Below are 17,479 nucleotides of genomic sequence, written 5' to 3' on the forward strand. Positions count from 1 at the left end.
TTAAAACATTTAGTTACAACACTGGCGCAATAGGATAGCTTTTTTTATTTGATCTTGTATTTCAGTTTGGATGCCATGTGAAACAAAGGAAACTGTTTTCTTGTGAACATCTTGCCCTCTGCCCATCCATGTTTATTTCTGGGTACAGAAATACCCTTTTATTATATTAAGCTAATTTAAGCACATTTTATATTTGATCCTGAAGTGTCTGCTATTTGATTAATAAAGGTGGTTTTGTACTTTTCATTTTCTCTTAAAAACTGCAGGTCTTCCCTAAGACTGCCCGTCACTTGTGTCAGTGAAGTTTACATGCCCCCCCCACACCCCACATTTGTTCCTTGCCATCCACTTGCTTCTGTACTTGTCCATATTATTTACAGGAGTCTATTTTTTTTAATTGTTTTGTTACCCTCTTCAGGGGACATTGATGGCCTAAGATCCTTTTGAGGCTTGGCTTTGCATTGTGTTGAAGATATCGATCAGTATTTTGGCTTCTTCTGTTATGTGCTCTTTTTCTGCTCTTACCTGGGAGTGATCCCACTCACACTCTTCGACTTTGGAGAATTTGTTAAAAAAGCCTGACGTCCACTGGCTTCCCACTACTGACCTAGGGGTTGTCAGACTGCAGTCCTTTGCCACAGGTATAGGTATTTATTTCCTCAACTGTGCTCCTTATTGGGCTCAGTTGGGGTTTTCCATTTGGTGCCTCTGTGCCAGGCATCACATGGCTACTAAATATAGTTTTTCCATTTGTTTAACTCTCCATGACTCCAAAGGAACTATTCTCTCAAGGGCGTGAGTAGGTGAGAGAAGGGACGGTGACAGTGGTTTTTCGATTCTGTCCATAATACACTATATTACTCAGAGGTTTAGTACTTTCACCCGATCAGGTGAGAGTGAGCTTGCAGCTGTTTTCTCTCGGGCATACCTTTCGGTCAGAACCTTTCCACTCCTTCCTTCACCGGGCACTTTACATTTGTACCACACATCTGCAGGCTTAAGCACACACATTACAAAGGCAAACGCAACATAGACAAGAAAGGGTGAGTACGTTAGTACTCAGAATACAGAAAAAATGAGAGGCGGCTAGCCTGGGAACGAACAGAATAAAAGTGTTTTTAGTTTCTTTTTAAAGATTTCAGTGGACTTGACCTCTTAGGTCCGGTGGGAGAGAGTTGCACGCTATAGGGGCAGATATATGAAATGCTCCATTTAGGGCTTTTCTAGTTTTGCAGCGGAGTGCTCTCAATTGGTTGCTGTTATTGAATCTAAGAGACCTCAGACTCGTTCTCCACCACACACCATCAGGTAGGATGGCATGCGACCCATGCAACATTTGTGGGTGATCAGTAACATTCTGAATTGAAATCTTGCCTTCACTGGGAGCCCATGCAAACTCTGCCTGGTGTCGGACACATGGTATCTCCACTTAAGGCCTTTCATCACCTCGACTATTCTGAATGACCTGCAAACTGTTATTTTCTGATTGTGGAATACTAATGACAAGACTACAGCAGTAGTTAACCATGGTTCTGAGATGAACGGCCAGAGGTGAGCAAGCGGCTTCATATTGCTCACCTGTGATTTCATATTCAAGTTCTGATCTAAGATTGTACCAAGGTTTTAACTTTCTTTTTCACCTCTATCTTGCAGTTTGCGATGGTAAAGCAATTGAACAGTGGACCTAACTCAGCCAGCTTATTGTCTGTTCCACCACCATACAGTGTTTTTTTCATTAAGAGCTAGGCCATTCTGTACTATCCAGGTTTGGATGATATCATAGGCCTTGTTGATATTACTTTCATCTGTACTGTGTGACCCTGTTAGTGGGATGACACATTGAGTGTCATCTGCGTAGTTAGCAAATATAATGCCATTTTGTACTAGTAGGTCAAAAAAAGGAACCATGAAGATGTTATAAAGAGACGGGAAGACATGCACCCTGAGGCACCCCATAAACTAAAGATATTGGTTTGGCTTCAACGTCCCCACTGGCTACTCTACACTGTCTTTCACTCAGGAAAGACGCATCCATTGTGTGGCCTGATCTGAGATTGAGGCAACATCCTTTAACCTGATGATAAAGATGGAATGATCCACCAGGTCGAAGGCTGCTGAGAGATCCAAAATCATAAGAGGCTTGACCAATATCCATAGATTCCAATAGCTTTGATTTCAGATCGAGAAGAGCCGTCTCGGTCCCGTGGTTTTGTCTAAAACACGATTGAAACTTGTTCAAAATCTGATGGCTATTAAGATGTGAGGAGATTTGATTGTAAGCCACCCTAATCAGGTTTTTTAAAAGAAAAGGTGTATTCGTGATTTGCCTATAGTTTGTCGGCATCAGTGGACAAAGATCTCTCTTCTTTAGAAGGGGGAGTAATGCATGCTTTCTTTAAACCTTCAGAGACTTGGTTTTCTACAAACGAATGTTCACAAATTTGGTGAGGGCCGGTATTAACATAGATGAACACTGTTTGATGATCATAGACGAGCAGGGATCCCCTTAAATCTAGTGGTTTTTAGCTGCATGATGACCTTCGACAACTCTGCTTCTGAAATAGGTGAGAAATTGAATACCTGCTGAGCGCCAGACCTAACTAGAGACTCTCTGGTTGCTTGTTTATGATACCTTTTTTAGCCTCAATACCTTTTTTATTTTTCTCTAATTTGCCCATCATGACATCCTGGATTGAAGCACACCATGCCTCATCTTTCAACAGCGGTTTCTTGCTCGGTCCATTAGGAGATTCCCGTTCTCTTAAAGTTTTAAATAATTCCTTACTATCTGAATTCGAATTTATAATTCGATCATTAAACGTTTCTTTTTGGGCCAGCAAAATTGAGGGTTTATAAATCCTAACTGCTTTTTTATACAGTTCCAAGCTTTGGATATCCAGACTCTTTCTCCAGGCATAGACATAGAAATATATATATTTATTTTGCTTTAAGATCTTGAAGGTCTGCATTAAACCACTTATTAATGCTTTTGTTCATCATAGCAATGTTTTTTTTCAAACTTTATTGCATTTTCACATATCAACACTGCAACTTACAGTTGAAACTCCCCCCTCACTCCCCTTGGGCCATGATTGTTCATCTTTTCGGGGATCTCTTTGCTCTGATAATATCCTAGACTTTAGTGTTATGGGGGCACCATTGCTCCATAAAGTCTGATTGAAGTTATTCTTGAACCGCTCCCTATTCCTTTATAAACATGTCCCTTGTACCTTGAATTGTATGGGTGACTTTTTCCATCGCCATTTGGGCCCATACCTTTTGGAGCCACGTAAATGTCAGTGGGGTATCTTTCTTTTTCCAATTTTGGGCAATCGTTGTCCATGCCGCGATGAGCATTCCCATAAAGCTTCTCCATTGTGTCTTTTTGTATTTCCTTGCTATATCATCTCTCATTCCACACATCCAAACTCCCTCTCCCATTTGGTTCACCTCTGGGAACATCTTCCCCATCTCTCCCCTCACATCTTCCCAGAACGGTTGTACCTTAATGCATTCCCACCATATGTGCTTCCACTTTCCCCCTTCACCGCAACCTCTCCAACATTGACTTGACGTTTTGGGGAACATCGCGTGCAGTCTTTCTGGGGTATAGTGCCATTGTGTTACTATTTTGATCCACATTTCCCTTGTCTGTGCTGATAGCGTCATCTTGGGGATCAAATTCCACAGGTCCTCCCACTGTTCTTTTGTAGGTTCCTCCCCCAATGTCTTCCCCCCACTTGATCATATATGACCATTTGATTTCTTCACCCTGCGTGTTTATGAAGGAGTAAAATGTCGAAATCCATTTCTTCGCCGCTGTATTGGATATGACATTTCCCGAACGCTGTGAGATTTCTGGTTGCTGCTCTGGTTATTTCTGGGGATTTTAGCCAGTGCTTGAGTTGTTCATATCTGTACTTATCCCGTTTGGAAAGTGATGCGCAAGGGTAGCAGGATTTGTGTGGCCTGATTTCATTGTCACAGAACATTTGCCCTATTTTCGTGGTTCCTGCCTCCTCCCAGCTTTCATATGCCCCTTCCCCGGGGGGAATTGGGGATTCCGACATATCGGTGTGAAAGGGCCAAGCGAGGTGGTCATTATGCCTTGACGGGTTTGGCTGTCCAACGCCTCCATTGTTGTCTTCATTATTTCGCTTATCCCAATGTTGGGGTGTTTGTGATGTCTCTGTTTCCAGAGTAGTTCTACCAACGGTGTTCTCGCTACTGCCCTGCCCTGTCTTGTTTTGCCCAGAACTGCAGAGGGTTTGCCCCCATCCATTCCCGAAGCACCTTTTAGTTGCGCTGCGTGGTAATATTTCTTAAAATGGGGGAGCGCCAGCCCCCTTCCCTGGTTGGTGCTGTCAGGATCATTCTGGCTACTCTCGGGGTTTTCCCTTTTCATATAAAGGATGAGCTCACCTTGGATAGAGTTTTGAAGAAGGTGCTGGGGACTCCCACTGGTAGGGCCTGAAAGTAATATAGAAGCTTAGGGAGGATGGTCATCTTGACCGACTGTATCCTGCCCCACCGAGAGATCATCAGAGGGTTCCATCGGGCCAAGTCTCTGCGTATGTTTGCTAGCAGATGCGGATAGTTTTCCCCGTATAGTTGGTCTACCTTGCCTGTAATGGTTTTCCCCAGGTATTTTATGCCTTCTACTGCAATCTTCAGCCCCAATAATTTGGCTTCTCTTTCTATTTTCCCCCTATCTCCCGCCAGTATTAAAATTTCTGATTTTTTTTTTGTATTTTTTTTTTGTATTTATTTTATTTTTTTCTTTTTCTGTTGATCTTTAGCCCTGAGATAGCCCCAAACTCTTCCAGCTCCCTCACCACCAGCGCTAACGTTCTCCCCGGGTCTTCAATGGCTATTAGCATGTCATCCGCATATGCTATGACTTTGTGTTGCATACCTGCCATTTCGATCCCCTTAATGTGAGTGGATTCCTTTATTTTCATTAGAAGGGGTTCCAGAAAGATTGCGTACAATAACGGGGAGAGCGGGCAACCTTGTTTAGTTCCCCTTGGATTTTTACCCTTTCTGTTACCTCCCCGTTGATGGCGACTCTGCTTATTGGGGAGTTATAGTTCGCTTTTACACTTGCCATGTATTGTTCCCCAAATGCCATGCGTTTTAAAACTTTAAACAGCATCGACCATTCCACCCGGTCAAAGGCCTTTTCGGCATCTACCGAGAGTAGTATCGCCGGGGTGTGGGTAATGCGTATCTTTTCCACTAGGTGGATGAGTCGCCTGAGGTTGTCATGGGTTTGTCTGCCCGGGATAAAGCCTGATTGATCTAGGCTGATTAGTCTTGGGAGAAGCGGGGATAGCCTTGCGGCGAGAATTTTTGTGTATCTTTGCATCTAAATTTATAAGGGAGATTGGTCTATACGAGGCGAGGCTAGACGGGCCTTTCCCATTTTTGGGGAAGACTAGCACCTTTGATTCATTCATTGTGGGAGTCACGTTGCAATTATCTTTGAGTTTAGGAGCCTTGTCAAGACCGGGATTAGCTGATCCGCATATTTTTTATAGAACGGGGCCGTGAAGCCATCGGGGCCCGGTGCTTTGTTCATTGGGAGATTAAGTATTGCTTTCTTGACTTCCTCTTCTCTTATCGGGCTCTCCAGGGCCTGCCTATCCTCATCTGAAATTTGGGGGATGGGGGAGAGATTCCAGATATGCGTCCTGTGCTTCTTCGTCTGGGAGATCTGAGGAGTATAGCTTCAAATAGAATTCCCTGAATGCCTCCCCAATATCTTGTGTGCGCGACAGAAGTTCCCCTTTTGGGTTTCGTATGTTCTTGATCGTAATGTCTTTCTGTTTTGCGCGGAGTTGCCTTGCTAGGAGTCGGTCTGCTTTGTTCGCTTTTATGTAATATCTTTGTCTTAGATATAGAAGTTTCCTCTCTGCTCCTTTTGTGCGCAGCGTGTCTAGTTGGTCCTGCATATGTCTCAATGCTTTCTTTAATGCTCTTGTGGGGTGGGGCACTATTTTCTCTTGTATTTCTGCTATTGAGGTCTCTAGTTTCTTTTCCCATTGGTACCTCTGTTTCTCTTTCGTGATTTTCATCGCCACCAATTTCCCCCGGATGACTGCTTTGAACGCTTCCCAGATAGTGCCTAAGGAAACTTCCCCTGTGTCGTTTTGGGTGAAGTATTCTTCTATCATTTCCCTTATGGACTCCCCTGCTATCGGGTCTTGGATTAGATCTTGGGGTAGCCTCCACCTCCAGAGCCCGTTTGATTTCCCTGGGAGGTCCAACTCGAGCCACAACGGGGCGTGGTCCGAAAATGCTATTGCTCCCAGTTCCATACCTTGAATCTTTCCCATGAGCCCCACTGAAACCCAAAAGTAATCAATCCTAAACATATTGCTCCCCTTTCAGCTCCCTCCACACATCGCTTAGAGCCATGCGATCTATCTGTTTGAGGCATTTTGAGGGTGCCCCTTGGCCATGCACCTTCCCTGTGCTCCTATCTAATTGAGGATTCCATGCCATATTGAGATCCCCTCCCAGGATTACTCCCCCCCCCCCCCCTCTTCCAAAGCCTTCTGGCCTCCACAGGAGATCCTTAAGGAGGCCATCCTGCCCCGTATTTGGAACGTATACTGATGCCAAGGTGATGCTGTGTCCTTCTAACACCACATTGGCAAAGGCATACCTCGCTTCTCTGTCGGTGAGAATATCTTCCAGTTTGGCATCCCCCCCTTCCCTTATCGCTATCAACACCCCCGCTCTTTTTTCGGTAGAAGTGGCTTGTGCCCATATCTTGTAACCCCTTATGCGGGTTTTCTGCTTATCCTTCATTCTGATATGTGTCTCTTGGAACATGAGTATGTCCGCTCTTTCCCTTTTGAACTGTTTCTCCAATTTTGCCTGTTTCGTTGGGTGGTTCATGCCCCTAATGTTGAATGTTAAGATCTGTATCTTCCACATTATGTTAGGTGTTCGTCCATTGTACTTTGATCCCCGAACTTGCCCATTTCTCCTGTTTCATGCTCCAGCCCCCCCACCCCTTCCCTGTAACTTCCCCCCCAACTGATTAACCAAAAACCAAACAAGTTGCCCCCGGGTAGGGCGAGGGTTCCTACTGATGCTAGGGCGTTGCGCCCTTCGCTCCCTGCCCTCCTTACCCTCGGGGGAATTTTTGTGGGGAATCCTAAACCCTACATTCTCATCTGTCCTTACCAAATTCCAAGATGGAGGGTCCTTCCCAGGCCACCAACTTCATGTAGTTAGCAGATAATTTCATTTTTCCCGCCCCCAGCGGGGTCCTCATGTATTTGGCGCTATAATGTGCCTTTGTCGTTCGCCTTTTTCGTTTCTTTCATGATAGCTTCTTACTGTCTTCCCCACCTGCGTTCGGCCTCCTCTGCTTGATCGTTTCCTAGCCTCTCGGTTGTCTCGCTTGTTCTGCCCTTCATTTGGGTATTTCCGATTCCTCTTCCCCTTCAAGGATGCCCATTATATTGAGGCCCTCCTCCCATGTGGTCGCTCTTCTCCGTTTTCCCTCCCATGTGAACATCAGTCCAAATGGGAAGCTCCATTTATAGCGGATTTCTTTCGCCACCAGTGCCTTGATGAGCGGGGCCATTGTCCTTCTTTTTTGCAGGGTCACCAGAGCTAAATCCTGATATAATTGTATTTCTTGTCCGTTCATTCTGATATGCTCTATTTCTCTTGCTTTCCTCAATATCTGTTCTTTTTGTGGATATGAGGAGAGGGCCACCAGGACGTCCCTCGGTCTTTCTCCCGGTGTCCCCGATCTCTTTGGCCCCACCCTGTGGACGCGGTCAACACCTATTACTTCTGTATCTCGGGCCTCCAGAATGTTTCCAAACACTTCCTTTACTGCCATTTTAAGGTCCTTATCAGATTCTGCCATGTTTTTGATGTGTATGTTGGACCGTCTGAAGCGGTTCTCCAGGTCCTCACATTGGATTTCCAGATTGTGGGGGAGTCTCACCAAGTGTGCGTGTGTTCCGCTAACCTGTTGCGTTTCTTCTTCGACAGTCTGAAGTGTTCTTTCAATTATGTCAGTTCTTTCCTCCAATTTGGCCATGTCCACTTTGATGTCCTGTACTACCTGCTTCATGTCATTTTTCATGGTTGTGAATTGTTCCTGTACTGTGGACATAAGTTTGCCTTGTAAGTCCTGAAACCAAGCTTGCATATATATCCTCTCTCTGCACCAGAGGGCCTGGTTGTTCAAGCGGCAACAGTAAGGGCGCAGCTTATCCTTCTACTCCTGCAGATAGAGGATAGAAAAGTTGAAATGAGTGTTTAGTGCATGGAGCATGGTACGAACATCGAGAAATGTGACGAGTGCCTTAGAGAGAGAGACGCACACACACACGCGCACGCACAGACGCACACTGAGACGCGCACACGCGCACACTCGCACAGAGACGCGCACACTCGCACAGAGACGCGCACACTCGCACAGAGACGCGCACACTCGCACAGAGACGCGCACACTCGCACAGAGACGCGCACACTCGCACAGAGACGCGCACACTCGCACAGAGACGCGCACACTCGCACAGAGACGCGCACACTCGCACAGAGACGCGCACACTCGCACAGAGACGCGCACACTCGCACAGAGACGCGCACACTCGCACAGAGACGCGCACACTCGCACAGAGACGCGCACACTCGCACAGAGACGCACACTCGCACAGAGACGCACACTCGCACAGAGACGCACACTCGCACAGAGACGCACACTCGCACAGAGACGCACACTCGCACAGAGACGCACACTCGCACAGAGACGCACGCACGCACAGACGCACACTCGCACAGACGCACACTCGCACACTCGCACACTCGCACACTCGCACTCGCACACACACACACACACACACACACACACACACACACACACACACACACACACACACACACACACACACTCACACTCACACACACTCTCACACACACTCACACACACACACACACACACACACACACACACACACACACACACACACACACACACACACACACACTCACACACACACACTCTCACACTCACACACTCTCACACACACTCACACACACACACACACTCACACACACACACACTCTCACACACACACTCTCACACACACACTCTCACACACACACTCTCACACACACACACTCTCACACACTCTCACACTCCATGGCTGCCAGTAATGTGCTTGGGCGCATGTCTTGGCTCACGAAGTCTGGCTTTTCTGCAGACGTCCAGGCATGTTTACTTGACATGCCGTTTGATGGAACTTTTTTGTTCTGAGAAAATGCTAATAGCCTTCAGTTTCCGCAGCCTTCTAGAGATGCAGAAAAGTCATTAGGGGTGTTAGGCAACCTCAACCTTCAGGTCTAAGGTGGAGAGGACGTCCTTTTCGTCTTTATTCCTCTGTCAATTCTCGCAAAGTGGTCAGAGAAGAGTGGAGGTAGAATTCCCTGTGCAACATCTGCAGAGTTGCCTGCAGGTACAGCTGCAAAATGGCTCCCTCACCCACAACTCTGTGGTAGGAGGCAAACTGTCATATCATCTCCGGAGTTGGCAAAGCATAACTTGGGACGCAAGGGTGCTACAAACAGCTTCTGGTTACTGTGTCCCATTCCTAAAGACACCTCCCAATTGCCCCCCAAAAGATCGGCCTTGGTTCCAGTCCGCTCCTCCATCAGGAGATTCTCATCCTGTTGGAGAAAGGTGCAATAGAACTGGTACCTGCAGCAGAGAGAAACCTGGGTTGGTATTCTCCCTAATTCCCAATACAAAGGACAGAGGAGTGTAACCCATCTTGGACTTGAGATGCTTGAACAAGTTCCTCAGGAAGACCAAGTTCAAAATGGTAACACTTTCACAGATCCTTCCGGCCCTTCGACTCCAAGGTTGGTTGGTGTCATTGGACCTTCAGGACGCTTACTTTCATGTCCCTATACATCAGAAACACAAAGTACCTAAGGTTCACAGTTGGCGGTTTTCGTTATCAGTTTCGGGTTCTGCCATTCACCCTCACCTAAGCCTGAGGGTTTTCTCCAAGCTTATGGCAGTGGTGGCAGCAGGTCTAAGGAGGGAGGGGATTCACATCTACCCCTACCTGGACCACTGGTTGATCAGGGCTGTTTCTCCAGAACAGTCCGAGTCATCCCAGTCGCACCTGGGCTGGACTTCTCCCTGAACTTCAAGAAGTCCCAATTGCCGCCTTTTCAGAAACTTCAATTAATTGGAGCAATCCGGGATTCAGCCTCAGGAAAAGCTTTGCCTCCCGAGTTAAGGGCCCAACATCTTTCAGATGGTTTAAAAATGTGAGTGCCCAACGTCCTCTGGCCTATGACTTCCTTAGGTTGTTCGGCCTCATGACCTGCATTTTTCTGGTACCAGAAGCCCATCTGAGAATGAGATCCCTTCAGTGGGCTCTCGGATCCCAGTGGTCTCAATTCTCCAGCAGAATGACAGTCCTTCTGCCGGTCCTGACATAGGTCGCCCAGGATCTTCTGTGGTGGGCCAGCCAGGAGAATGTGATGAGAACCTTTTTGGCAACCATGGCCGGAGACGACCGTTGTGACACTCTTCCCTCACAGGATGGGGAGCGCAAATGAGAGATCTTTCAATAAGCAGACACTGGTCTCAGTCGGAGTGCATACTCCATCAACCTTTTAGAGCTGAGGGCAATCAGACTAGCGCTGATGGCCTTCCTGCCCTCAATACCGGGGAAGGGTGTCCTGATCAAGCCGGACAACACAGTGGCCATGCACTACCTCAACAAGAGAGGGTGGGGTCTGGGGGTCACTGCCCCTGTGCAAAGAGGTAATGCAGCTCTGGTTCTGGCCACTGAGAAAAAGGAATCGCTCTTCTGCCAGTTCATCTAGCTGGAGAAAAGAACACGGCGATGGACGATCTGAAAAGGCAGAGTATGATCTCCCACAAGTGGGAATTAGCTCAGGAAGTCTTTCTGGAGATATTTGCCCTTTAGGGAACACCCCAATTGGATCTGTGTGTGACCAGTGTCATCCGGAAGTGCGAGCTGGAATTTACTCAAAGCGGTGCTCTTGTGGACACGTTCATTGTGAATTGGGAGTTTCCACTTTTGTATGCATTTCCGCCAGTCCCTGTCATTCCTCATGTCATCAGGAGGTTGAGGAAGCTCAGTAAAACGATAATACTCATTGCTCCGGATAGGGCCAGGAGAATGTGGTACCTTCTGGAAATGGCCATCTGCCCTCCAATTAGTCTTCCCCAAAGAGAGGGCCTACTCTCTCAAGAGGGAGGTTGCATTCTTCACCCAGAAACTCAACTTTCACGCCTGTAGTCTGCAAGGGTGAGATATAAGGATTGGGCCCTTACGGAAGACTTAAGTATTGCTTTCGGCTAGGAGACCAACAACTAAATACCTGTACTGCTGCCTTTTGGAATAGGTTTTGCTGCTGCTGCAGGGAAAATAAACTTCATCCCTTCACCTGTAAAATTCGCCATGTTCTTTTCCTTGCTCCATCTAACTCATTCTTTGTTGCAAGTGGCCAGGATGAAGGGCTTCTTGGCGGCACTGTCAATCTTTGAGATCTTCGGAGGAGGGATCGTGCTTCAAAATGCCGATTGTGGTATAATTTCTTAAAGGTTTAATAGATGCGTTTCCACCTATTCCCTTCATCCTGCCATCATGGGATTTCAATCTAGTACTAAGATGTCTAATGGGAGCTCCATTTGAGCCCTTGCATTCGTGCCCTTTAAGAATGCTCATCATAAACTGCCTTTTTAGTAGCGATCACTTCGGCCACTAGGTTAAGTGATATGATATGTCATTTATAACATGCCTATTCAGAAGTGTTTACAGGCGCGGCGCGGCGAGGCAAGGGGTCAGGGGGGTAAAAGAGGGAAGACCAAGACAACTATCTTACTAGGCCAGGTGACATTGAGATTGTGCAAGTGCAGGGGAGGAGGGGAAGGAAAAAGTGCAGGGGGATGGGGCAGTGCAATACATGGGATCAACAGTAAAACATAAATAAAATAAATAAAAACGCATAGGTAAAAGTGCAGCCAGCGTGTGGCAAGTGCAGGGGTAAGTGTAGGCATGAAGTGTCAAGAGCTGTTATGTGACTGTAGGTATACAGAAACATCCCCAAGTGCAGGGGTTGCAACTGGCGGGGAAGGGGACCTGGGGCCGAGATCAGAGTATAGCCAGGTGACCAGTACAGTTTCAGTCAGGAGTTCAGCATGGGAGAGAAAGCAGAAGCAAAGAGGAAGGTCTTGAGGTGCTTCTGGAACCGGAGATGGTTTTCCTCACGTTTCAGGGAGGCAGGGAGGCTGTTCCAGAGGGAGGTCCCAGCCAAAGATCTACCACTAACTCGTTGCTTGGAGAAGTGACTGTCCCTGAGGGAGTGCAGGTGGATGAGCAAAGAGCTCGAGAAGGAAGATATTTAGGAAGATAGAATTGAAGGTATTGAGGCCCTAAGCCCCAGAAGGCCTTGTGGCCAATGAGAGGGTTTTTAACTTAATTCTCTCAGCTACTTGGAGCCAGTGCAGAGATTTCAGGCCTGGGAGATACAATCTCTGGGCTTCAGGCCAAGGATAAGTCTTGCAGTCCTGTTCTGGATGACTTGCAGAGGATGGAGAGTAGAAGCAGGAAGATTTAGAAAGATTCTGTTGCAGTAGTCCAGCCTGGAGAGAACCAGAGCTCTGGAGACAGTGATCTTCTGGGGGAAGGAGAGGAGAGGAGAGGACAGGAAGAATAACTTTGAGGAGGTGCAGCTGGTACTGTGACTTCTTAGACGTCCAAGATGTGATGAGAGGTGGAGAGTGGGCAGTCAGATGACCTGGAGGTTTTTAGCCTCACAGGTTGGAGCCAAGAGAGGCCGGCCAGAGAAGGACAGGAAAGGGGGGAGCCGATGTGCCGATGAGGAGAATCTCAGTCTTACTGGCATTAAGGCAGAGATCATTGGCGGCACACCACTTCTGGATAGCGGACAGACGGAGATGAGAGAAGAAGAGGTGGCGGAAGGGAGCCTAAAATTGAGCAGAGTCATCTGCATAGCACTGAAAGTTGGGGCAGAGAGTGACAATGCGGAAGGCAAAAAGTGCCAGGTATTGAGTGAACAGCCAGGGAGAGAGGTGGGACCCCTGGGGAACACCACAGGTAGAAATGGAGGAGAGGAAGGACCCAGGTGGACCTGGAAGGGGTCAATCGGAGAAGAGAGGTCAGCCAAGGCAGTGTCTGATCAGTGATACCCTGGTTATCACGCAGACGGTTGAGCAGGATGGCATGGGTGACTGTGTCAAAGGCAGAAGAGTGTCATGATGCCTACCCCCGGGCATCCGGATCGAGTCCAACAGCCCCGGGAGCAGGTATCCAGATACTCATTAAAACCCCAACAGCCCCGGCTGGGGGCTGTTTGGATTCAGTCCTGGCGCCTTAGAAAGGACATTATTTCAGCACGCGTCGCTTCGCCAGCAGCAGCGCCGCGTTATACTCACCAGTACACCACATCTTTCAACTCGGCGCTGCCTCCATCATTTTCTTCGTCGAAACCCAGCACCTGGGGGTAAAACAAAAGGAATAACAAGGTGAGCCGAGAAAACCGACAAAGACAATCTCTTTGCCACCATAGGCTTACCTGCTTTACCACCGGAGGTATTATCCTTCAATTCGCTGCATCTTTCTTTGCCACACCTATAAAGGGAGAGAAAACAGCAAGTTAAACTCATGCAACTTTTACCGGACAGTGTTTGGTAATACAGACTCTTAACTGAACGCCACCAGCTGCCTCCAGGCAATATTCTTTTGGACCCAGCTGCAACCTAACGAGGGAATGGAACAAGAGTGAACATCGGACATATTGAACTCTTTGAACTTTATAGACACTGGAGTCAGTGTTCCTCCGGAACTCCTCCAGTACCTTCAAACCAGTGAAGTAACTGGTATCTACACGCCCCTGCATGCCATGCAGGATGGAGAGCTCATCATTTAAAAACATAAGTTGAGGTTTCCAAGAGAAGATATCGGAGGTGATTAGTGGGCAGAACTAGAACAGTTGGGGGGATGGGGGAGAGGGGCATCACTAAAGTCCACGGGTGGCTAAATCCTCTTTCTCCACTTGCAGGAGAATACTTCTACGAGTCCAGCAGACAAGATTAGGCGGGCCAGTCCAGATTGTCATCTCTTCACTACGCATCACGTTGGTGGAGACCGCAGCTGTCCGGGTCCGATCGACGCCCCTGTGGGAACCAGGTGAGCGTAACAGAGAGATAAAGTAGGATGAAGACACGGGGTATTGGAATCAAGTTAGGAGAGCAGGTCTTCACGGATGTTCAGGAGAGCAGTTTCCGTGCTTCTGGCTGCTCTGAAGCCATACTGATTTTCATGGAGACAACCAACTAGTTCAGTTTCAGGATTAAGCTGGGAGATGGCCAACTTTTCCAGAAGTTTGCCCAGGAAAGGAGTGATGGCGTTTGGGCGGTAGTTAGCTGGGCAGGAGGGGTCGGCTGAGGGCTTCTTAAGAAGTGTGCACGAGGGAGTGCTTCAGGGGGGAAGCGAAGACTCCAGTGGCAAAGGAGTAGTTGCAGAAGTCAGCCAAAGCAGGAGCCAGGGTGTCAATGCGGTCCTTGATTGTTTTTGAGGAACAGGGGAGAACCTGTTTTGACAAGACTTTAATAGATCAAACTTGTCTAGAAACCTCGTCTGGGGAGAATAGGGAAAGCGGAGAAGGAGGGTGGAGAGGTGGCCACGGAAGAGGAAGGGGGGAGGGAGGAGGGCATCGAGGTCAAGTTCTTCAAGGAGGCAGCAGATGTCAGAGGAGTGTTAGACAGCTAGCGAGAGTTTAGAGTGGCAAAATGGAGAAGGTTGTCGTCCTTTAAAGACTTCCGGGTGGGGGGAGGGTGTAACAAATCAGAGGTACGCCCTGCTGAGGTGTAGAAGAATCTCGAGGTGGGGGAGTGGGGTAGAAGAGGAAGGAGGAGAGGGCAAGGTAGCCAAGGAGGAGACAGCAGTGGGAGGCCCAGAAAGGGACGAGGGGGGACAGCAGAAGAAAGGATTGGCCTGAGTGCCTTGGACCAAGACTGTACCATTCAGGTAAACGTTAATGATGAACTTAAAGGAATGGAAAGAGGACAGGAGGGTCTCCCACCTGGTGCCACCAAACTTCATCCTACCACATTTAGTGAGGAGAGCAGGATCGTTGATAGAGAAGCAGTTAGAAAAGATAGGAGAGACAGAGAGCACCATAGAGTAGGTAGGGAGAGGAGCGAAGAGGAAGGGGGATAGGAGGGTTGGGTGGGGGAGGGGAGAAACTAGAGAAGGACACAGGGAGTGGCGCAAGCAGACTAGACGGAGACGAGACAATAGTAGATAATTGAAAAAAACAAGAGCTCAGACAGTTTTAGAACAGTTTGCTAGATGAAAGTTTTGCTAAGAGGGCAGAACCAAAGACAGCACTACTTTCACAATGCAGTTTAAACACTGGCGACAACATACCTACATTTGAGTGTCCTGTAATAGTGGGAGAGAGGCCTAGGTTTCACAATGCAGTTTTACACACGTCCAATAACTATGGTGTTTTCTGTGTGGTACAGGCTACAAATCGGCTATTATCCTAGTGTGGCACTCTCTAGATGCGGCTCACAGCCCTGTCACCAAGTCTCTGAGGGTGTGATGCACGCCAGTAATCACAGCACTATTTCAAAATGGCACAGGCTGATAGTGTTATTCTAGTCTAGGTAAGGTTGCAATGTGGCACGGTTTTCGGGGGTACCCTGATTGCTCTATTCCTCACCCAGGCCACTACTTGATAGTCGCTGCTGGTTGACAACTGCCCACAGGCTTCCCCTGCTGACACCAGCAGGCACTAGTTGCAGCCGCCTTGTAGGAGCCGCCCTTTGCCTTGGGTCCCTTGGCCGCAGGGGCTGCACGGGTATATGGCTGCACTGGGAAGGTCAGTTATGACCGGAGGGATGGCCAATCGGGTATGAGTGGCGGGCTGGGAAGCTGGAGGTGAACTCGACGGGGAAGTGGAAGTCATAGGGGGCATCGGGAAGAGAGAAGGTCTACAGCAGGGCTGGCAGCTCAGCAAGAGTAACACATTTAGTAAATTGAGGCCCAGGAGGGTCTTGAACGAGGATTCCCACTCACCTGCCCTGCTTTGTGGGAAGAAGAGAGCACGGAGCACTGCGGGTCGCTAGACTAGACACCAATGCAGGGATGGTTAATCGGGGATGGTGGCCGGGCTGGGAGACAGGAGGTGAACTCGACTGGGAAGTACAGCTACAGACCATGTAATCCAAACCACATTTACAGAGTGGCAAGCTGATCGTCATTTCATACTTTCAGCACATTTTACCGTGTAGATTCATGATCAGAAGAGGAAGCCAAATTTGCCAAAGCTGTCCTTCATAATTTAAACAAATGGGTAAATTATTGGCACCCACTGCCTAAGTCAAACTGCATCGGGAGTCTATCAAAGATGAGGAATATGTGGGAGGTCCCAATCCATTCAACAAATAAGTTACTTACCCTTGGTAACGTTCTTTCGACTGAATGTTCATCCCACGTATTCCTCATCGCCCTCCTATCCATCCCATCTTGCTTACCTAGAATTTCCGCGTCTTACACGTTCCTTTCTCGCAACATCAAGATTGTCTCCCATGACATAGCATGCACATTAAAGGAGGAAAAGAACTAAGATCTGAGGTAACGGTCAGCGCGTGTGCTTCATATACCAGTGTCGACGTCACGAGGGATGCTACAGAGGCCATCGAGGACAGGGAACCGGCGCTGGGCGTCGCTCGACTCTATGAAAAAAAAATATTCTGAAGCAAGCTGCAAGCAGGCTTGAATATCAAAGATTAGGGATACATGGGAGGAACATCCAGTCGAAAGAATGTTACAACGGGTAAGTAACTTGTTCTTCTGTCCCTAACACGAACAATGTAATATAAGTAGACAAGGTTGATCTCTTCTCAAAGGAAAACGTGTTCTTTGATTTCAAACGGAAATGTTCCTAGTTCGCTGTTAGTAAAATGTGCTCCAAAAAATGTTTCAAAATGCAAGGTTCCAGTTTTAGGGTTGTGCTTCTTTCCCCTAGCTTCCTTCTTATACTGGCGCGGAACTGTTGTCTGTTTTCACAGTCCCTGTTTCTTACCATCTTGGTATGCTCTGTTCCCAAACGAAGGTTCCCAATGCTAGGGTTATACTTCTTTCCCATAGACTTCTTTTGATGATGCAACTCAGGAGGAACTGTTTCTCAGCTGCACAGTTCACATATCCTGTCAGCTTGGCACGTTCTGCTACCAGACCTAGTATTTCTTTATTTTCAGTCTTTCTTGATCTTAAAATAACAGTCTACAAACCAACGAGACCCCTCCGATCAAGCAATGAAATCCGCTTGGAACTCAAACCATACCTTAAGAAAAAACTTGGAGGCACCTCCTTCTACCACTTAGCCGCAAAAACCTGGAACAACATTCCAAAAAAAAAAGAAACAC

At 47.7% G+C, this 17,479-nt stretch overlaps 1 protein-coding gene across 6 annotated transcripts in view; it reads left to right on the forward strand.

Moving 5' to 3' along the window:
- BCKDK (branched chain keto acid dehydrogenase kinase) overlaps positions 1–17,479 on the forward strand; it is a 744,533-nt gene that overhangs the window by 333,361 nt on the left and 393,693 nt on the right. Inside the window, exon 1 of one of the 6 annotated variants that reach the window (XM_069651907.1) lies at positions 14,109–14,231. The exons of the other annotated variants lie outside the window; for them this stretch is intronic. The gene's annotated coding sequence lies outside the window, so the exon portion shown is untranslated. Of the gene's footprint in view, positions 1–14,108; positions 14,232–17,479 lie in introns of those variants that run through there. 6 annotated transcript variants of the gene reach the window in all.

The sequence above is a fragment of the Ambystoma mexicanum genome, chromosome 3p, assembly GCF_040938575.1.
Source record: "Ambystoma mexicanum isolate Mex_15411 chromosome 3p, UKY_AmexF1_1, whole genome shotgun sequence".
Classification (NCBI taxonomy): domain Eukaryota; kingdom Metazoa; phylum Chordata; class Amphibia; order Caudata; family Ambystomatidae; genus Ambystoma; species Ambystoma mexicanum.